Below are 24,215 nucleotides of genomic sequence, written 5' to 3' on the forward strand. Positions count from 1 at the left end.
CGACCGTAGCGGTCGCTCGGCTCCAGACTGTAGCGCCTAGAACTGCACGGCTACTCCGGCCAGCTGTACACCTTCTCTTCGTCACTTTTAATGGCTGCTTTGCTGTATGGGCGCATCAAATAGGTTTTAAGAGGGAAGGCTTTATCTACATCAGTTACATAAGGAAACTTCTCCACTGCTAGTAATAACTCTTTGTCTTGTAGAGTGGCGTATTTGTTGCTTTCAACTCATTCGTAGAAATTTCGTGAGAGAAGCAGTCTTCACCAGAGATAAGTTCAAAAAGTACTTCGTTTCTGATCATGGTTCAGCAAGTTGTCCCTGGCAATGGCCCTCCATTCGAAAGGGTAGAGTTGCTCCATGACGTGTCCATTATTATTTAACAGACGCATTCGTTATAACCGACCATTTTAAATTCAATATAACTTAGTTTCAATTTCAATTTTAGGTGTTATATTTAGTTATAAAATCACATAACCATATAATAAATATCTATTGTATTCATATCTGGTTTTATTTGATATTGATTGATACTTTTTTCCTCCCAAAATCAAATATAACGCCTTTTGAACTATTACAAATTGTAAAAAAAACGAAAAACTAATAACATATTTGGACAAAATAACTGTCTTCACTAACCTGAAATGCAGAGTTTTTCTTCAATTTCGTGCCAAGGCTCTTCAAAAGTTCCTCCATTGCTATTTTTGCCGTAAACTCTAACGTCAACAAGCGTTAATTTGTAATTTTCATCTGCCAAAGCCAATAAAACTATGTAATTTGAGCATTTGTAGTTATAGTACAACGACCAGCACCAGCCGGACATCGGATTTGAACGTGCTGTCCGTCCAAAGTTCCTATGCAGTGTGGATAATTCCACTTCTCATCATAATCCTTGACAATCTATTTCCATTCGTCTTTGTTTGGTTCTGGCATGTAAATCGATTTTAGAGTTTTCCAAATAACCTCGCAACATTCTTTAACTATTTCTCCAATAGTTTAAAATCCAATCCGAAAAGAAAAACCCAGTGTTCTGTAAGAATTTCCAATTGCCAAGTACCTATGAACAGTGAAAAAAAGGCCAATTATTGAGGTATTACTCTTTACTTTGTTCTTTGGCAACTAGGTGACCTTTTATTATCTTTGAGCGCCAAAGCAGAATAAATGAATAACTAATAGATAACTAAACACTGACCTAGAATTCTAAACTAATTTCTCTGTACTAGGTAATAAATGTAGAGAGAATTGGAGTGAACTACGGAATGTATACATTCAGGCTATAAAAAATCACTACAATGGCGGAGGCCATCGATAATCCCACAGCCAATGTGTCAGATTCCCAACAACTTTTACTCAACCTTCTATGAGTCCCGTTAGGCCTTATGTTGGAGAAAAAAAAAAGTTTGTTGTCATCCGTACAAAAAATGGTTACACTTACGAAAGACAACCGACGCTTGAGCTTCGAAGTACTTCTTCAAAGTGCACCCGCTGCACCAAGTAACAAAGTGGACGAGAGCAGCATTGTTTTGGGGGCAGCGTTGCAAGCTGCACGTGGGAGCTCATTTCAGGTGAACCCTGGCTACCACAATACTCTTAATACAAATCCATCACCATTCAATCACTCCTCCTGAACACCAACTCCTAAGCAGTCTGAACACAGCTTGCACTGCTGCTTCACTTAGCGAGAGAAACCGCAAGAAAACTTTACTAATTTGTAATTACTTTTCTGATGTATAACAAAACGAACTTTGTGAAAAGAAAATCAGTAACAGATATACAATAAAATAATGTGTTAGCACTTACCTCAAGCAAACTGCAAGTCGTATGTCCACCGGAATGCTTTCCGTACGTTGAGTGAGCGTTTCTCTATCATCGGACCAATCAATATCGGGAGATGGTAGAATTCAGTTTTTGTCACTCTGTAATACCACTTAAATCTCTCTTCATCTTCTATTAGTTGAGGCGTTAAATTTTGGAACTCTCCGAATTCGTCTCGCCCCATATTGATAGGACGCATCCATTCTCTAGACGAGCAAATGGATACAATACGCAGAGCAGCCATTTCTTCTTCTTCTTCTTCTTCTTATTCTTCTTCTTCTTCCAGTATGTTAACAATACAGAGTACATTCATGATTGCAGGTGAAACTTCTTTATTTAAATGAGTGTGTCTGTACTTAAATTGCAGAATGAGAAGATGAAACTTCTACGTTATTTGATTCTGAAACAGATAAGTAAAACTGAAAGTATTGAGCCTACTTTCTCTTTACTTTTTCTTATCATATCAACACTGACCTACAATATTCTAGCGCAACGCAATCTGACTGCTCAAAAAAAATTACAACCTGATTTCAAATAATTAATTCAAAGGAATGGCTCTGACTAAAAAGAAATCTTAACAATAACCTATAGATTTCATTAAGCATTTACCTCACAAAAATCATCATTACGCCAACTACTGCAAGACAGCGAGCGTCAATAAATAAAAGATTCTAACTACTAAAGATACTAACTACTAATAGGCATGTGGCCAGCAAAGAAAAGATTTTGTTGCAAACCAAATAATGCATTTTTTACCTTAATAATGTGACATCCAGTTCAAACACGAATATAAATCGTCATTGACATCCTGTACAAAGATATATAGTCATGAATAATTTTCAGTCTCCAAGTCGGATACTTCCAGATCGTTAGCCTACTTACACTTCAGACCTCTACCCTCCATCAATGCTAACTTCTCACATTTAACATCCATCACTGCTGGCTGTTCACCTCCAACTGCTCAAAAGTACTTCCATCACAGCTGGGGACTAACTTCCAACTCCCCAACACTACTGGCAATTAACTTCCAACAACGAGTCCAACCAGACACAGTGTCTCTTAAAAAGAAAGCGCAGTCAGAGATCCAATGCAAAGCGCTGCACAGCGTTGCCAACACAGAAGCAGCCCACGTACACAGGTTCAAAATAAACTGTCGGGAGATCCAATGCACACGAAGTAGTTGTTTCATGTTGCTATACGTCGGGCCAATGTGAATACCGCTTCATGTCCGACGTCGTTCCACGTGATGTGGTAACACGTCACGTCAGAGTAGTCTATATTTACCCTTACTCCGTACATACTGCAGCGCTGATACAGTCATTTCACGTATGTGAAACAGAAAAATTGGAAATAAAGTAAAATACTCTCTTATCTGCAAATTCTGCTGTTACTGCATCTGTACTGACAATACTCCCCGCCTCTTTTTATATGGGCGGGCCCGCCTCTCGTGAGATCTAATGATAAATTGCGCATTACATAGGGGTGTCCTGATACTTCTGATCAGACAGTAAGTTTACTCGAACGTTATTGCTTCTATTACCTCTTATCTTTACTCGCGTCAGTTTGTTGATTATAAAACACACTGGATATCGTTAAGAGCAGCAAGCTTATCGCGCTACTGTAAGGTATACTGCACATGACCATTCCTTGTTAGGAGACCTTGTCGTTAAGACAAGTAAATAATTCTACTTGAAAGGAAGTTTTAAATAGCAGTTCTATTCAGATATTCCTCATGCATGTATTTTGTTTTCTAGGCGTAGATTTGGAACTGGAAGTTAAGAAACACGACATCATCCTGAGCATCATAATATTCTCCCATTTGGATCACGGAAATTCATAGGTAGCGCTGTACTCACACGAGCTTATTGACTCACCCTCTCGTATATCGTTCCTGTTATTATATTTACCCATTCAAGATGTTGTTTTGAAGTACTCGACTGCTCTCATGCGACGATTTGTTTGTCGGTTTCCCTCCACTAATAGTGCTGAATCCTCAAAGCTTTTTATTTTTGTTTTTCTTTCTTTCGTCGGTAGCTTGAAGTACGCTAGAAGTTAGCTACTTCTTTTCCGGCGTATGTTTTTCCTGTACATCGGGACTCCCAATCTTAATCATTGGGTTTCAAAATGTTGCACATTTTCAATATTCTTTCCGTAAGGAAGAGTCGTTGTGTTGGAAGAACATAACGTTTCTGTTGAAATTGTTGGTGGTGTCCCCGACATCGTTGAATTCGAGTGTGCTCCCCTATGCTGCCCCACAGCGCAGCTGTCATAGCTCTCGAAGAGTTCCGGACGCTCCGTCCCTGGCTACCTGAGTGTCATGCCGTGGAGGGGGAAGAGTGTCTCTTAATGACGTGAGCGCCGCGTGGCTGCAGCTGTCCCCCAAGAAAGCAGCAGAAAGAATTCCCGGGGACTCGGGACTCACGCTCGTCAGCCGCTTCGCCCGTGACTTGTCCCAGACATTTCCAAATCGTCTGTTTCACCGCCGGCCAGCTGTTACACACATCGACACGATATTCCCTTCTTCCCTAATATGCTATTAATAGTCTCCGAGACATCAACGTGACTTCATTGTAATGCTCCTTAAACTACCGTAGCACGGATCTAGCTCCGAGAAACGGACAATTATACTGCTGGAAGATGATATCGCCGTCTGGGAAGATATCAAGCATGGAGAGATGCAGGTGGTTCGCAGCTGTCAGCGTGACTTCGATTACTACCACAGGTTCCATGCAAACACTGAGAATGTCTTCCACTGCATAATACTGCTCCCAATAATACGGCCGGCGCCCGTGACGCGCTGCACGTTTCGAGCCACCGTTTCACCTCGATGAAGGCGTTTGTGGAGACGAAGAGCTGACACGGTTCCATTGATCGACGGTCGAATCCCAATGGTCCAGTGTTAACAGCAATCGTAAATGAGGATGTCATTGGGTCAAAATGTGAACACATAGGAGTGATCTGCTGCGGACCTCCATGTTCAACAATGGACGATGAACGGTGTGCTCCAAACCACTTGTGCATGCACCAGCATCGTTCTCTTTTTGCATAAATGTCACGGATCACCACCTATCCTGCTTGACAGATCAGACAAGCCTCCGATGTTCACGTTCTGCGAAAAATCGTGGACGTACAACCATTTAGCGCCTAGTGGTAGTTTCACTACCATTCAACTTCTTTCCATAGGTGCTCACGACAGTAGCATGTGAACATTCGACCAGCTTCACCGTTTTGGATATGCTCATTCACAAGTCCTACGTATTAATAAACTACCCTTTGTCAAAGCCGCTTATCTCAATGAATTTCCACATATTAAGCCCGTACCTTCTGTGGGTCCCTGTCTGCTCCGATAACACTTTTGTTACCGCGTCACAAGCCCACAACACGAACAAGCGGCATCCAACGTCGCCGTGGTCAGTGGTCATAATGTTTTGGCTTATCAGTGTATTTAAGTTCAGGATCAACTGCAACAGCCATCATCAGCCATTTGCAGGTCATTCTGCAAATCGATACTGTCTTACAGGGTTGGTACTTCAGCCACCTGTGAACAGTCTTACAGAGCTTCGGACGCTTTCTACTAGATCACTTATATACAATGTAAACAGTAACGGTCCTATCTCACTTCTTTGGGGTACTCTGCAAATTAAATTTACATCTGTCTGTTTTGTTCCGTTAAGAGAGACGTGTCTACTTCTAGCTGCAAGGGAGTCGTTAATCTAGCCGCAAATCTGGTCCGATACTCGGTAGATTCGTACGTTTTTCATTAAATGGCAGTGCGAGTCGGTGTCAAATGCCCTCCTGAAATCAAGAAACATGGAGTCAACTTGCGTTCTCTATGGATCTCATGGACGAGTGCATGTTGATTTTTATAGAAGAGATTGTCGTTTTCTAAGAACATTGTAATTCTTGAGCATATAAATGATCCACAATTCTACAACAAATCGATGTCAACGATATAGGCCTACAATTACATTCATCTTTTCTACGACCCTTCTTGAAAACGGGAATGACCTGTGCTTTTTTCCAGTCGCATCATCTTTCTAGAACCTTACAGGATCTTATCTGGTCCTCATTCCTTTCCACTACTACGTAATCGTAGTGGCTTTTCTCTTCTTATAGTAATTTGTCAGGAGATACTAAATACTAGGAACATGCTAAGACAGACCAAGGCAATTTAATGAATGAAGATGCTGAGATCGTGTTTAGGGATAATGGCTTCACATCTCAGAAAGGCTATTCTTTTCTATATCGTAGGTGGATTTCCTGAGTACTTCATGCGGGTGACTGATGGTTCCTCCCTGCCCCATCCTTGTCCAATTAAACAATCAAAAGTGTTTGAAGAAACCTACGTTAAATTCATGCTGTATTGTAATCATAATTCTTTGAAAAATAAAATAAGGAAATTTATGAAATCTGACCATTAATCACCCGAAACAATCCAAAAAGTGGGAAAGTTGATTTCCGTGTGTGGCTTGTATCCTTTTCCAGAAAGATCTACACCTTAACGTACAGAAGCAGGTTTACGAAAGGAAGACACTAGAAATAAAAAGGGAGGCGTGAATTATGGGGAGAATTATTGGAATAATGAGTAGGTCTGCTATGATAATAGGCGCTACAGTCTGGAACCGCACGACCGCTACGGTCGTAGGTTCTAATCCTGCCACGGGCATGGATGTGCGTGTTGTCCTTGCGTTAGTTAGATTTAAGTAGTTCTAAGTTTTAGGGGACTGATGACCATAGCAGTAAAAGTCCCATAGTGCTCAGAGCCATTTGAACCATTTTTGCTATGATAATCATAAATACTTACCAAGGCATCTAGCAATAGAGATATCATCTCAAATAGTTGAAAAGTTACTAAGATCTTTCGTGAATTAAGTGTGTGGACGAGAAAAAATAATTAATAGAAAATTTGAAGAGATGGTGGGCGGCATCATAACTTAAGTAATATATCTCCTTGTGATCTCAAGGCTTTGCAGCAATTTTCTACACTAAAACCCAAACCTCTCTGGCACATCTTATGGAGTGGCAGCATGTGACATTGTAGTCTTTCGGACCTTTCAGTGCTATTCGAGAGGGATAGGTTATATGTTACAACACGATATTAGTCACCATCATTAACGACAATACGCCACACATGCATTCATCACTGGCATTTACAGTAAAAAGTTGTAATTGAGACACCTTGAACGTTACTGGGAGCACAAACCACTCTAGGCTAAAAGTTTTCTTGCTTAAGTCTTTCTCTTTGTGCCAGAAGGCAAGTTCCGGACCGAATTCAGACAAAATTGCGACTCATGTTACAATAAAGCCGTCACCCACCTATAAGATGTCTACATTCCTGTAAACCTACCTTCTTATCTGTAGACAGGAACACTCCCAACGGCTTGCTCTGTGCTCTACAGAGGTGTAGTATGTAGTACGCCGAGAAACCTTAATACAAATAAACTGGGGAAGGAGCATGTTTAGCAAGCACAAAACCAAACATGTTATATGGACAATATATTATCCATACAGAGTGGCCTCTAATATTTTTGCTTGACAAAGAAGATTTAACGTGGTCTGTGCTTGGTCCCATATTGCAAAGAACCGTCACAGAGCATATAAGCTTAGCTATCACCTCACCCAGGGTGCCGTAATCTTTTTTTTTTTTTTTTTTCAGGTGGTTCTGTGCTGCATGGACAGTGCGGATGGTCGGCACTGTTTCAATCAACCTGAGGAGTCTGCCTACAGTGTGTCTCAAACCTTTTGGGTCAAAGTAAAACATGTTATGGTGGGTCCACAACCGATTATACTGAGACAGGGAACCAACTGCCGGAAATGCATACTTTTGTGCCAATGGTGGGTTTGCATAATTTTGTGGTATGGAAATACACAGTGCACACCGCATAATAAACATGTAAGCTCATAGTAATTGTTCAAAGCGACGACCGGCAGTCTCAGTGCGTTACCTGGTGTTCCTGCGAGATGTGCAGCCACAGTTCTTGTAGACTGTACCCCTTGTTGTCCGCAGAAGGATGTGGTTTCAACACGATTGGGCAATAGCCGACGTCAATGTTAATGTCCGCCAGCACCTGAGCAACATCTACCCGCATCGTTGGATTGGAAAGGGAGGGTCCTGTCCCAAGGCCAGCTTGATCACCGGATCTCACACCTCTGGAATTTTTTCCTCTGGGGCTACGTCAAGACGTTCGTGTACGAAACCCTTGTAGAAACGGATGAAGACCTGGGTGCTACGGTCTGCGCTATCTGCCTCTTCGTACAACAGACACCAGAGATCTTTGAGAGTGCGGCAGAAGGTCATGCGCTGTTGTCATGCATACATTGATATTAGCGGTCGTCACTTTAAACAATAACTATGAGCTACGTCGTCGTTATGAGATGTAAACTGTGTATGTCCATAACATAATAAATATGCATTTCCGATTGGTTGCCCATCTTAATATAAACTGTTGTGGAGCCACTATCACCTGTTTCGATTTGGCCCAAAAGGTCTGAGACGCCCTGTAGTCTGGGGCCAGTATGGATTCGGGGAATGTAGTCGTGCTAATGATGTGGAAGCGGCTATAACATAGTTGACAGGGGAAGAGACGAAATGATATCGCGAGTGATTTACGCAGGAAGTGTGCCTTGTGTTGATTATTTCAAATGACTGCAGTAATTTTCACTGGACTTACGTGAACTGTAATTTCAACTGTGTGTGTCGTAACGACTGATCTTCAAAGAATCGAACTCCCATCTATAAAACAGCTTTATTTTACTTACGTTAATGTACAATTGAGTTAATGTGTTAAATACTTGACTTTAAGCATGTAAGGGGAAAAAGAAAAGGTTTAATATCATGTTTAAAGCCACTAATTGTTCTCATTAAGAAGCACTGGATGAATATAGTCTGGGTAATTTGCGCTTCACTTTCAGCAAAAGCTAGTTTTTCAGATTTCAGTCTTTATACACGTCATACATCCTGACCTATGTGTCATAGGATGATACAGCGATATAGTTTTGCATCGGTCTCCTCTACGATTCCTCTCTCCCTCTCTCCCCCTCTCCACCTCCCCCCTCCCCCTCCATTGCTCGTTCCATTGCCACTTTAATTATTCCTGGATGCCGTAGCAGACGTCCCACTAAATTTCACTATTATGACCTTCAATGAATTTCATCCTTTAGGGAATTGATGCTATGGAATATTTTCCATTTCTCACACACTTATGTTTCCTAGGCGTCGCAACTATATTTATCAGCCCATGGGATAAACACACAGACCCTACGATTATGGAAGCAGACCGTTCTAAGGACGTTACTGTTCACAAACATTTCAATATTATTATTTATTCCTTTTTTTTTCCTTTGTTGAATTTCGATTCCCCCCCGAAGGCGGCGGGCTGGTAGCAGCTTAGTATGCCGCTCTGCAGCCTACAGACCTTGTTTGAATAACATGAAGAGAATAAATAATAGAAACAGGCGATAAAATCGGAGAATTAAATAGTAACAGGGATAAAAAATTGTGGAACTTAAAACATAGAACAAAGGGGTGCTGATGCTAATAAAATACATACGAAGCAGACAGGTAAAATACGAGACAGACAATTAAAAAAATACGGCGACAGTCTGGTTTCTGTTTGCAAAAGACATAAAATTCACACCCAGCAACAGCATGGTTTCTGTTCGCAGCACTAGAAAGACGAACAACACTGAACGTTCACTGGAACGCTGCAGTGCAATTTGGCAAATATGACATACCACAGCCTAGAGAAGGTGGGGGGGGGGGGCGGGGGGAACTGGAAAAGTAAAAAAGGGGTGAAGGAGAGGAAAAGCGAAGGGGGGAGGGGGGAAAGGAGCTGATGGAGGATGAGGACCCATAAGAGGATTAGGATTGTTGGGCAGACGCGACAAGGAGTGGCGAAGGCAGAGGAGGGGAATACAAAAGGACTCGGGGGAGGGGAGAAGGGAGGTAGGAAGAGGTTTGGTGGGGAGAAAACAGGATGGAAGGGAGGAAGAGGGAGCCCAGGGAAAGGATGGAGGAAAGGAGGAGGGGTGGGGATTAGAGTTGATAGGAGGGATGGATGGCGGGAGAGAGGGCATCATCTGGGAGGGGGAGTTGACAGAAGCCACCTTGGGAAAGAAGATGAAAGGTGTGCATATGGAGGGTAGGGGGGACACAACAGTGAAGGCGTGGCAGGGGGTGGGGACGAGAGGGTTGAGGGGGATCAAGGCGGCGGGAGGTGTAGAGTATGCGGATATGTTCGAGGAATAGGAGCAGATGGGGAAAGGAATGAGGTCACAGAGGATCCGCGTGGCGGACGGGAGGCATATACGGAAGGCGAGGCGGAGTGCATTTCACTCAAGGACCTGGAGGGACTTATGAATTTGGGAGGGGGGGGCAGATATCCAGGCGGGACTGGCATAACAGAGGATGGGACGGATTAAGGATTTGTAGGTGTGGAGGATGGTAGAGGGGTGTATTATTTATTCTGACTTAGCTTCTTATATACCAACAGAAATCAGATAATTCTCATGGGAAATCCATTATCTCAGATCGACTAATTATTACATGATGCGCCATTTGCATTATAAATTATATCAACCCATTTGGGACAGGTCACCAGGTGTTAGCCAGATTACTGGAACCCAATTCTTTATCCTCTGGCTGGAGAATAGTTGCAGTCTGTCGCTCACTCGGAAACCGACATTGTTGCTCACAGTAGCGCCTAGTACTCGCCAGATGTCGCAGCCTGTAAATTGTCTGTTACAGAATCAGTCAGCACAATTAAATTTTGATAATGAGTACGCCGACACGGTTAATATCCGTAGGGGAGTCCGGCAAGGATGTGATAAGTCGATCCTGCTTTACATCTTTTACTCAGAAAGTAAGTTTCAGGAAGCAATCGACAATATAGAAAAGAGAGAAAATTTAATGTAGTCTACATCAACAACATTCGGTATGCTGATGATACAGCACTCATTGTTGATAATAATCTTCAATAACTCGTCAACAAATCAGAAGATTGCGGCAGAAATCTAGGTCTAGGTCTAGCCTGACTCCTCTACTAATCTCACTCTACTGTTCAGTGGCTACTTAAAAGAAATAGTAGACAATTTTAAATACCTTGGAACTTAGCTATATAAAGTTTGTAGATCAGACGTGGAGATAAATGTCGCATAGAGAACGTAAAAATTCGCTTTCATGAAAGTCAAGAAAATTCTCGCAACCACAGACCTATACCCAAAAGTATAGAGCTCGATTTGTAAGAAGGTGTATATTGCCTGTGTTCGGCTCTGAAGCACAAACACCAAATATGCTAACAGCATATAAGATCGACGCCTTTTAAATGCCGTGGACAGCAAAGGTAACCAATACCGAAGTATTTCGAAGAATACACAAACAGCGAGTGATGTTAGCAACGTTTCCAACAAGAAAAATTGCTTACCTATGACATATCTTACGGAGCACCAAATGTATTTTGCTGCTACACTTGACAGCGGGAAGGAAGATCGAGAATACAAGAAGTAAAGGGCAAAGAAGAATATCTTGGTTAGATAACTTAACAGCAGCGGATAGGATTCCAAAGGGCAGGCCAACTCGTTAATACTGCGATTCACACAATAAAGCTCCGCAGTGAGGTAACCAACATCCATTAAACGATAGACAGAAGAAGAAAGGAGTGGTGATGAAATCTTATTAGTAACATGAAAGAACATGCTGGAAAATTTATTCTGCTAAACACAGTGCTGGGACAAAGACAGAGCATACTGATGAACATTTACTTTTATCTCTAATAGAAAGACGCTCAAAGAAAACCTAAATTTAGCTGATCAACCTGTCCTCCTATTCAGGAGCTTTACTGTTAGCGGTGAAATTTCTTCGGTCCATTTACCAGATCTTAGAACCATTCTGATTGCGGTTACATAGCAAGAGAGCGTTATCGTTGGTTTTGGGAGCACCGACAAGTTCCTCCCCGTCTCGTAGTCAAAGCAAGCTTCGAGACCCGTGTTAAGACTGTTTTACATAATTCCAAGACGGTATACAGCATATGTCGAGCATGTCATCGGCTTACTCTACTTACACATAAACAAATACACTTCCACGCAGACTAGGCTTTCATAATTGTTGTATAACACATATGTTCCTAGAGTTCAATTAAATACAGGGTGACAATTATTGGACTATATGAAAAACGTAAATTAGTTACAAACTACGGCGTGTACACACTTTGTTCAACATGTAAACGTCACTACAGATATTCGGATTTATGTCATACGTGTTCCATATGCCTGCCATCATTGGCAATGTTGGAACATGGATGCTGTCGATGAACTCCTGAATCGCAGTTTTCAGCTCAGCAATGGTTTTGGGGTTATTGCGGTACATCTTGCTTTTAATATAGCCCCACAAAAAGAAGGCGCATGTGTTCACATCCGGAGAATATGGCGGCAAATAGAGCCTCTGGGTACCACAGAACTAGAACGCGATCCCCAAAGTGCTCCTCCACACGTCAAACACTCTCCTGCTTCGATGGGGTCGAGCTCCATCTTGCATGAACCTCATCTTGTCGAAATCAGGGTCACTTTGGATAATAGGGATGAAATCATCTTCCAAAACCCTCAGGTACCGTTCGGTACTTATCGCGCCATCAAGGAATATCTCACCGATTATTTCATGACTGGACATTGCACACCACACGGACACGCGTTGAGAGTTAAGAGACTTCTCTGTTGTGAAATGTGGACTCGCAGTCCCCCAAATGCGTCAATTTTGCTTACTGACGAATCCATCCATATCAAAGTGGGCTTCGTAGCTAAACAAAATCATTCAGCGTATGCTAATTCCCATCACGCCCAGCGACCAACAGAGCAGTTTGAACATCCTAACGCAAATCGCTCAGAAGTTATGACGGTTTTATTTCATATAGTTCAACAATTGTCACCCTGCATGTTTCCAATCCCTCGTTTATCATCAAGGATTTTGCTAGGTTTCTCTTGGTTGTAAAGGAAATGTCAGAAAATCCAAAAGATCACCGATTATGATTCCGTCCGCCCCTCTATCAAGGGTCTACTCGAAGAGCTGTCTACGTTGAGAATAAATAAAAGCATAGCTCTGCAGAATATTGATCTATATCTGCCAATAAATATTTTCTAGTTAATCTTCGGAGCAATACATGGAATAATTTGCATCGCTCGCCAAAGAGTGTTTGGCTTCCACCCGTGGCTGCCAGTAACATTTCCGCCGACTGCACGGAAAGTCCGAGCACGTATTAAACTAAAGTAAGCGGTAGAGGTTATTTTCTTATTGTATCATAAATAAGGGTTCTTTTCCGTTCCATCCTTAGATAAAGGATGGAAAGAATGCCTGTTAGTACACCTCCTTGTGAGTTGTTGTTCAGTCTTGTTACACACTGACAATCTGTATGGGTTAGAGTTCGTTTGGAGAAACTGAATGCTGGACATTAAGCGCTCCAGCAGTTAAAAATTGTGGAATAAAAATGCATATAGGGCCTGAAAAGAAGGGGAAGAAAAACAAGCCAAAGAATGAGAGGAAAGCCAGGAGTTGACGGTGCGGTAGCGTTTTACAAGAAACACAAGTTCAGATAAACCGGACATTTAGCGAAACGAAGTGATTGGAGATGGACTAAGGAGATTCAGTGTTGGATTCGTCTCGATAATAAAACGCCAAGAGGACTATCTTATGGAAAATAGACCGATTAGTTAAAGAAACAAGCAGGAAAAACTTGGAAGCAAATCGTATTGTATGGAGAAGTTTGGAAGAGGCCTATTCCCAGCAGTGAACAGTATATGGCTGACGATGATGATCTCTGCGGGCTGGATCCACGTACGTCTGAAAAATATCCGCAGTTTCCAGCCAGATGGCCGGCTTTTCGAACTTCCTGTGGTGCTTTTCACGTGAGGTGTGCCATCTTTTTATATTCGCCAGTTAAGATCTTCTAGCAACGCTGCTATTTATTATCACCAAACAAAAGAGCCTGTGACCGATAGGGCTGCCCTTCTTTGTATACGCTCAGTGATGGTCTACTTCAGAACTCAGTGCCTGCGTTACTACGAAGCAATAAGGAAAACTCTCGAGTAGGAAACAGAAGACGATGTTTAAAGCAGCACTCCAGAGATTTTACGGCCTGCTGGGAAAGGAGGGGTCGCAAAACGCGTAATTGCATTTATCTCAGTGTTAGCATCTGACTGCAACCCACAATGATTGGGGGCTCCGTGCACTAAATAGTAGCTGCAAAAGGAATTAGCGCCCGTGTTACGCACTGCAAGTGCTCGTAGAGGCGTCCCGGCTAGTACCCCGTGTCGCTACTCGGCCATTAAAATTCCGGACCTCCCTCCAGCGTTGATGGACAATTTCGTGCTTCTAATTGCACACTGTGGTACACGACACCTGAAGCCGGCCTCCCCGGATGAGGGTACGTGCTGGTGGCAGGAAACAATGCCATTGGCACTTGCTGCATAGCACACGCGACGACATTGTTCACATATCACGGAAAACGTTTTTTGACGAAGCCGCACTTTGTTACCAAATGTATGAAGGTTCTGCTTTGTAGCCATAGAGACGCCACTTCTCTTTCGCAACAATCATCGTAGAACTAAAAATATTCAGAGGCCCGAAGACGTAAGCGTTCAACTGATGTTAACGCTCTTAAATGAAAGGCTTCTCTTTTAGTATAAAATGACGTGACCAGTGTTTAAACAACTGGACTTGTTTTCTGGAGGTGTGGTTCTCGAACCCTTGACTGTCCTTCTTGATGAAAGTTTGCCTTATCCACACTCTATGTGATGAATCGTGCACAAATGAAGTGGTAATCACTCACCTTCATGTTTATATAAATTTATCATAGAGGAGGCAAGATTGTAAAATTGCTGTTCTCTTATGTAACTTGTTCGGTGAGTTTGATAACATATAAAGGTAAATTTGACCAGAATTATCAGAAACTTATTGTACCTTAAACGATTATAGGTACCCACCAATGAATTTACGTCGATTACTTTGATGCTGAAATAATAAGCATATTTCATTAGTACATGCTAAGTTCATAATTACGGATCATTAAATATGAAAAGGTGTATCATCATTTTTATTCAACGATCTCACATCGCATTCTTCTTATGATTAAATTCTGATATTCAACAAGGTTTTCATATGAAATATCTTTATCAGAGGCCTACACCATAATGTCAGGTTGTCACTGAAAATTTAAAATCTGAAATAGAAAAATATGATAACGATTGAGAAAATGTTGACAGCTAGCAACAAAAACAATTAGAACAAATTCGAAATTAATATTCTTAAAATGGTGAAACAGAAATAAACTTTAAAAACCATAGAATTCCCTTAGCGCTCGGCGTTGTTAAAGCTGCGATTTAGTATGGTCGCAGACGATAATCGCTCGAAATATGAGAGAAATTTGTAAAAAAGCACGAAGTCTATATCTCCAGCTCCCGTTCTAGCCTCCCTCTCTTCCACCCCCCCTCCCCAATCTCCCTCTCCCTCTCTCTCTCTCTCTCTCTCTCTCTCTCTCTCTCTCTCTCTCTCTCTCTCTCTGTGCGTGTGTGTGTGTGTGTGTGTGTGTGTGTGTGTGTGTGTGTGTGTGTGTGTGCGTGTGTGTGTGTGTGTGTGTGCGTGTGTGTGAGTTGTGGACGTCCACTAACTATTGTATAGCAGAACTCCATACGGGATGGAATGTCTTCAGTCCCACTTTGGACATGCGACTGTGACAGGCCCAAATGAGTGTAATGCGCCGCGCAAGAAAAGTGACGCACCACCTTAGCTATAGATAAATATTAGACTGAATACCAGTGCAAAATTTCGTTTTTTAAATTATGTGAATGGTGATTTTTAATATATTGTTTGCTCTGTATATTGTTGTAGAAGTTCACATGGCAGGAACAAGCTCCCGGCTTAGCAGCGTAGATGAACGATGGAATAATTCTAGAGTACGCACCATGCATGCTTATGAACGCCTACAGCACTGAGGCTGGTCGTTGTGAAATCAACTGTCGGCCATTACATACAATCAGTCAATGTTAAAAAGTGGAAATAACATTATCCTTTTTCTACAATCGTATTCAGGATTTTGAGAATATGCAAGAAGTTAGTATTGAGCCCAACATAGAATCGATTTTAGTTACCCGATTTTCGAGTTGTTACACTGGAACAGTAGAAAGTAAGGAGCAACATTATTTTCTACTTGAAGAACGAAATGCTTCCTGTATCCAATACCAGGCATTGAAAATTCTATTTGGGACATTTACGTGCGGTAAAACGTCATTATCTGTTGCCGAAGAGATTAGCAGTGGCATCTAGTTTTGTTTTTATTGGGAAAGGCGAAGAGTGCGTTCTTTCGGGGAACACCACAGTACTTGAAAACAGCAAGAGTATGCAAGGAAAGAAAAATAAAAAGCATATTTTCTTTCTGAATAAATATCAAAAATGGAGCTGAGTAAGTTACTTTTCAAGTTCTCTCAAAATAGAACTGATATTTGATTATAAAAGAAAATAAACTCAAATTGTATCTCGTTTCAATTTTAAAAGGCTATAATTGATAGAAGAATATAAACTGAATGTATTAGTAGGAGCATTACATGAGAAGAAGTTAAATCCGATAGTAGGGGAAACGCAATTACGCACTCAAATGTATTTTTAAAATATTAACCTAAAAGAAAAATTTCGTATAAGTAAAAAAATTACGTCAAAAATTACTACTTTACATTGTCTATCAGAAACCACAGAATGGCTGGCGTTTCCTAGTACCCTTTGCGAAACGAACTTCTGAATGTGTCGGGACAGGCAGCAGCACTTTACCGTAGTACACTGAGCATTAGTAGCAAATGGCCAACAGCTGTGCCTGCTCACTGCTCTGGAGGCCAATTGGCCGAAACGTCTGCAGGTGGAAAGAATGTCGAGGAGCTACAAACAGTTTTGAAATCAAGGACTAGGTAGGTGACCCTGGTAACGTGCGGGAGGCTAGTTTAAGTCCTCTGAGATGCAGTGGTGTGGAGCAGTATTTTGGAAGTCTATAATGAGGGGCCATTAAGGTTGTTTTCGAGTATGGAATGTTCAAAAACTGATTGGAAGTGCGTTCATTTCCACGCATGGGAAACATCTACTGCTGGTTTTCAAGGTGGGTGTTGATGTCAGTGAGCGTACATGGACGTTTTAGGAAGGGGCCGCTTAACAGTGTTTGGAGCAAATGGGTTGCTGGAGGCGTTATGTATAGAACAAAGTAGACTTTGCGAGGGTTGTTAGAAGGAGAAAACACTAAGTTTAGCTTGAATATAAATTTGAAGTGTCGAGACCTGGTGTATGTCCTTACTGTTTGACTTCAGGCTGCGCTGCCGGCCAGAGTGGCCGAGCGGTTCTAGGCGCTTCAGTCTGGAACCGCGCGACCGTTACGGTCGCAGGTTCGAATCCTGCCTCGGGGATGGATGTGTGTGATGTCCTTAGGTTAGGTAGGTTTAAGTAGTTCTAAGTTCTAGGGGACTGATGACCTCAGATTTTACGTCCCATAGTGCTCAGAGCCATTTAGGCTGTGCTCCTGTGTTGTTTACACAAGAGATGGAAGAAACCGATTGGTGACGGAGTAGTGAATGATTGTGGTATTTCTTGCCCAATCCAGTGATCGGACTTAGGAGCTTTTGACGGTAGCCAGATGGCTTCAGGGCACTGATAGTGGTATAGAGGAAGGTACTGTTTTAACCCTGTCTCGTGAGTCTAAACGAGGCTGGCGACCCTTAATTGGCTTTATTTTGTACTTATAGCAACGCCTAGAAATTATTCAAATCCGCCAACAAACATTTACGAGCAAAACTATGGAGCAATATGTCGCGTGATTTGTCTCACGCACCGCACGCCGATAAAAATTCGTGGAGTCTGGCTGCTGCCGCGACAGGACTTCACCAGGCACTACAGAAGAACCGAGAAGACGGACGAGCATGAACGTTTCAGTACCAACATCAAATCTGAATACAGCGGATGTATTTCTGATCTATATCCATTCTTTTGATAATTCTCATAAGCTTGTGATAATGTACTCTGTCAAACGATTTTTTATATTCAATAATACAAAGACGTGCATTTTTATCCTGATTATAGCAGTTTTGTACTAGTTCAAAATGGCTCTGAGCACTATGGGACTTAACATCTATGGTCATCAGTCCCCTAGAACTTAGAACTACTTAAACCTAACTAACCTAAGGACATCACACACATCCATGCCCGAGGCAGGATTCGAACTTGCGACCGTAGCATTCGCGCGGCTCCAGACTGAGCGCCTAGAACCGCTAGACCACCGCGGCCGGCTTTTGTACTAGAGCTTTTAGTGCACCTACTGTTTCTGTTGTACATAAACCTTTCCTAAACGCAAACTGCGCCCCACCAGAGAATTCCTCACATTTTTCATATAATTTTCAGAAATATTTTGAAGGAATGTCTTCTATAGGCGGTCACTAAATCACGTTTAGGTAGCAGTTTAGAAGGTAAGAAACTGTTCTTTTTCTATCCTAGAAGGTACAGGAACTCGTACATACAGGGTGAAAAGTATTTAAATCGACAAACTCTGGGAGGTTGTAGGGGACATCAAAACAAATATTTTTCCCTAATGTGATTTTTTCCTATGAGCATTATTTAAACTGGTGGAGGCCTTATTACGCTCTTCACTTGTTAGAGGCCGTATTACGATCTTCAGTTGTTAGAGGGCGTATTACGCTCTTCAGTTGTAGACAATTGCAGCCCACCAGTGTAGCAGTGCATTGTCTCTGTTTATTAATGGAGCGATACACCTGGAGTGAGTACACTGATACGGTTGGTGTGTACTACGTAGCGCACCACAACGAACGACCTGCGCAGCGGGTTTATCAACAACAATGTTCTAATCGCCGTATCCCGCATTTGCTGCTGTGTATCTACGTCTGCGTGAGACCGGGTCAATTCGCAGATTACCTGAACAGGGACGCCGTCGCACGGTAAGAACGCTGCAATTTGAGGAAGCTGTCTTGCAGCATGTGGAGCGGGATCCTTCAATCACCACTCGTGCAAAGAAAAGTCCTTCGAGAGCAAGAGTTACGTCCATTTCACTTACAGCGTGTCCACAACCTGTAACCAGTTGATTATCCACCCAGAGCACAGTTTTCGCAGTGGTACCCGGAACACTGTGAAATACATCCTACATTTCCATCCTCTGTGTTGTTTACCGATGATGCAACGTTCGGGCGTGATGGAGTCTTCAGCGCGCACAATTCGCATGTTTGGAGTGAGGATAACCCACATGCCACAGTTAATAGCGCTCATCAAGTGTGGTTCTTCGTTAATGTGAGGGTCGGTGTTGTTGGGGACTGTTTAATTGGGCTACCTAGGCCATAAAATGGCAGGCACTATTGCAATTTTCTCGCCAGAGCATTGCCGGAATTGCTGGAAAACGTCCCGCTCCCTACAAGACAACGCATGTGGTTCCGACATGGCGGGGCGCCGGCACATTTCAGTCGTCGTGTGCGTCGATTCCTGGACCGACGGTTTCCAGAAACGTGGATTGGCAGAGGTGGTCCTATAGCATGGCCTGCTCGATCAACAGATATGTCCCTTCTTGATTTTTTGTTGGTTTAATTAATTTGTCGCCAGAGAAATCTTCCTCTACCGGTTTAAATACTCCTCATAGGAAAAAATGACATCAGGGAAAAATATTTGTTTTGATGTCCCCTACAACCTCCCAGAGTTTGTCGGTTTAAATACTTTTCACCCTGTATAGCTGCAATGGCTCCAAAAGGGAGTAATTTTTGATGTCTTTGACTTGTGATATGAGTTCTAGATCTCTCTTACGACTCATCCGTGGTGCTCCGTTTCATGGGACAGCCAGTGTGTGATCGCGTGCAGGACCACAGGCCATTAGCGCGTCGCCCACCCTCCACTAGGCGGCTGGCGTGACTGCCTCTGCTACAGCGCGGGACCCGTGCGGGAAAGTGGCGGCGTGTGCTGCCGGCGGCAGACCCTGCAAGGGGCGCTGGGGCCAGTGCTGTAGTGCAGGTGAGCCGCATGGCGCGACCTTGGTCTGGCTGCTGTGACCACTGCCTAAAGGCGCCTTCATACCAGGGTCACCAACTCTCCCACATTAATCGGGATTTCCCGTACTATAGCAATCATTTTTAAATACTCTCTGTTCCTTTATTGACAGCCTACTTCTCCCATGAATTTCGTCAGTGATCACAGTTATAAATATCAATCCCGCGAAGTACTGCTGACAGTTCAAATTCCGTGACCGGAAGACGTCTAAATTTATGGTATTATAATCTATACTGTCGTCGACATTTCATCTTTTCTGTGTTCGTACTTGTACGGAAATCAGACGATCGGCTCAAGGAAATGCAACTAACGGAGAAAGAATGAAACTGCTTACGCGTGCAGAGGGATCGTGAGAGAGAGAATTTCTACTTGTTCCTCGGTCACTAATGGCAATCCATGGATGCGTCGTCTTCAAGCGACCAGCAGCTATGGCATAAATAACTCACGGAACTAACAAGGACTCGAGAAGGTGGTTTACAGAGACGTTCATGTTTAAACACACTCGTTACATTATTTATTTCTCAATTGTCTTACACGACACAACAACATTTCGCAACGCTTTGAAAGAGCCAGTACTGACACATCGCTTTAAGTTGGTAGCAATCGAAACCTCAGGACAGTCGACACGAAATGTTCCGATTCGTGTGGTCTTCTTTTCCAAATCATACCTACTGATCAGCGTTCACGTCTGTCTTAATCTGCTTCTAAAGGGAATCAATTTTCATTATGTGCTCTCGCAGTGGAAGTGATGATGTAAAAACTCGACGAAGCAAGAATATTAAATGCTCGTGTGTTTATTTGAAGTAGTGAGGACGAAGAATATTCTTCGTTAAAGGCCACGGTCTCCAACGTTACCGAGCTTATTGTGTGCTATGTAAATGTGACTTCAGTATCGCTCAGCGTGGTAACCCCAACTGCAGCCAACATTCTTGTACAGAAGTTAACAAGTGGAACGATAGAGCTTGTTTTCATTCCTGATACTGATATTGTGTACCAAGCTATGAGTTGGAAAAACAGTCATATTACTCATGAAAAACGTCATTATGGAATTAATATACTCAGACGCAGTAGTAACTACATCCAGTTTTTTGCATAGGTTTCAGAGTACTGTTCTTGAACATAAACCACACAAGAATCTTATAAAGTGCTTTTGCACACTAAAAACTCTCTCTCGGGTTGTGGATTAACCCCAAAATATGATACTATATAACACAGTAGAGTAAAAGAAATCAAAGTGTTCTAGTTTATATCTCCATTGTCACTCATTCCAAGCAAATGCGATTTAGTTCTGCAAATGAAATGTATTGCATCTAAATATCCCTTAAAACCTTTGTATGTGTTGGTCGTCCCCCTTAAAAGCACGATTAAATCCTGGTCACCCTACTCTACATGGGCCATAATAACTGCTTATTGTCGACAATATAGCAATGTTGTGCGGCAACAACGTCGTCCACATTAATTGCTGCCGTGCGCAGGTAGCATTGCCAATGAATGTTTCCGGTAACGTTAGTGGCAAAAGAGTTGAGTGCCAGTACTATTTACAAGAGCCTAAACATTGCCGCGAAAAGGACGGGAGTGGAAGTGTGTGGGATCTCCTTCTTTTGCATGCCACTAGTAAGGAAGATACTAAGAAAAAGAGAAATTCGCATTTGTTTATGTTTTCTTTTTTAAATAACCTTCCGAAACGATAACTCGACGATTCCAGAACGTTGGTATACAATCATACTGGCGATGACACTTCGGGTTTTGACTACTAGTGAGTCATGCCGAAGTTTTATATATTTCTGCAGCTTATTTCTCACCGATATGCCTCTTGATAGTAGACGTTTACAACAATTTCTTAGATGAACTCAAGGAATTAATTAAGGTAGTGTGAAATAACAGCTGAAAATTTATTTTAAACATTTTATTGTGGTTTAGCAGTACAATGAGAGAAATACGAATTTCTTAAATGCTATACATCTAAGACTGGAATGGAACGTAATGTATACAAAGACGTTAATTAAAAACGGTTTTTTGGCAGGTCGCTGCCCATGGACACGGAAACTAACGCAATGAACCTCATAAAAATTTTAAACATCTTAAGAACCCGAGCAGAATAAACTATGGCTCGTTTTACAGATCTTGTATTACGTGGGTAGCTGTGAGAATGCCATTTTTAAGCTTCGATCTTTGCATATGTTACTTTTTATATTCCATAGCTCTGGTCGTAAATGCATCACAGTTATACGAGTTTTTAAATTAAAACAATCTAGAATCGCATGTAACTTGTAAAATCATTTTAATTGAATCAACTAAGGGTTCTTGGTGAAAAATTGTAAATTAAGTAAACAAAAACTGTTTTTGCCTTGTTTCAAAATTTTATTATTAATGTTACTGCACAGTCCAGGTTTCGCGTAATAAGTCCGTTTTCAAGTACGTTACTGAGTCCGAAGACGATAATGCACAGATAAACATGATGACAAGGCAAAGATAATCACGTAAACATCTTAATGTATCGATCCATAGCTTAATGTAAAATTACGTCAATGACCATTTTTTGACAAACTAATTACATTATTACACAATTCAGCAACTACACTAAAATGACAGGACTAAACTTATGCGTCAGCCAAGAACTTTTTAACTACGATGGACTGGGGCCCAAACTTTTGGTTCTACCGTGAGTTTGTGATCTCATCTGAAAGAGGTGAATAACGGAAATGGGTTTTCTCGTTTAATAATAGGTGTGAGTATATACAAACCTGTCTTTCAATTTCTACAATTTCTAATTGGTTGAGTTTGCCCCCTTTTTCCTCTATGTGTACGATTTGCAAATCTATTATGTATTTTTGCTTATTGTTCCGCCAATGTTCTGCGAAGGCTGAATCAGTCTTCCTTAATCTCCAGCTTCTGTGGTGTTCTTTAAGCCTGACACAGGTTGACCTCCCGGTCTGTCCAGTGTAGCAAGACTGACACACATGCCGTGAGTTTCAGCCTTGTTCATAACCCGAAACGTAGGTTTTACAGTAACATTAATAATAAAATTGAGAAACAAGGCAAAAAACGGTGTTTTTTTAGTGGTAAAAATTTAAAATTTATTGTTCACGGGGTTGATTTCGATCTTGGTATGATCATCATCAGACCGTTAAAACCCCATGATGACGCCTGGAGAGAGTTCCGAGCAGCATCGCCCTACGTAGCGACGATAAATCGTTGCTACATAGAGGGCTGCTGCTCGCCACTATCTCCAGCCGACATCATGGGGTTTTAATGGTCTGATGATGATCATACCAAGATCGAAACAGACCCTCTGATCAATAAATTTTAAATTTTAACGACTTACATGCGATCCTAGATTGTTTTCATTTTTTTAATTATTTGGTTATGAAATTCATTGTTCGTTCGTCTGTCCTATTATGTATACATTCCTGTAAACAACAAACAAATTTGTTGTACGGGTGTTTCCTGAACAAATTACCTGACTTCAAGCCGCGGCCCTGTCGATGTCAGAGAAAGGAAGGAAGACTGAGAGTGAGAGAGAAATAACTACAGGTAAGTGCAAAGATAGATATGACCCGGTCATACGAAATAGTGTACAGTTTCCATATAAAGTAAGTTTGAAGGTCGTACACACACACACACACACACACACACACACACACACACACACAGTAGACCTTTGTGCCCTATAGGAGTTGCTCCTCACAATAGCCATGCTGTTCTGTAACACGTGCTCCATACAAACGTTCCACAAACGCTGGAGTGCGTCCGTAGAGCACCATAGTCCTTCCTCCTAGTTACGAATGCATCAGTTTCTCGGAGCCATCGTTGTATTCGAATGAAAATGGTATAGGAGGGTGTTTGGTAAGTCTAGTAAATTTCAATTAAAGATTGAAATATTTTTGTTGGGCCTTCATGGTTGGTAAGATTGATTATTCCAAGAATCGCGTAAAGAATTTGAACGATGTACAGCGTACAGTTCATTGCTGATAGCCGTCTGAATAGGTCAGTGTGTCGAGTTTCGTGCTGTTATTAACCATTTTCATTTGAAGGGCTGCAGTTCTGCACAAACCAAAACAGAATTGGATGACGTTCACGTGGCTCTGTACTATCACTGAAGATCATTTACTTTTATACTTATCAATTTAATCGTGATCGGACAAGCATCGAAGATAAAGTTCGCTCCAGCTGACAAATTGAGGTCACCAAAAACAAAAATATTGACAAAATCCATGATATGGTAGTGCAAGACCGCCGAATAAAAGTTCGTGAGATTGCTGAGACTGAGGCCGTCTCAACTGAGCGAGTGCGTAATATCCTGCACGGAGAATTGGCTATGAAGAAGCTGTGTACGAGGTGGCTCCCG

The sequence above is a fragment of the Schistocerca piceifrons genome, chromosome 3 (assembly GCF_021461385.2).
Source record: "Schistocerca piceifrons isolate TAMUIC-IGC-003096 chromosome 3, iqSchPice1.1, whole genome shotgun sequence".
Lineage (NCBI taxonomy): Eukaryota > Metazoa > Arthropoda > Insecta > Orthoptera > Acrididae > Schistocerca > Schistocerca piceifrons.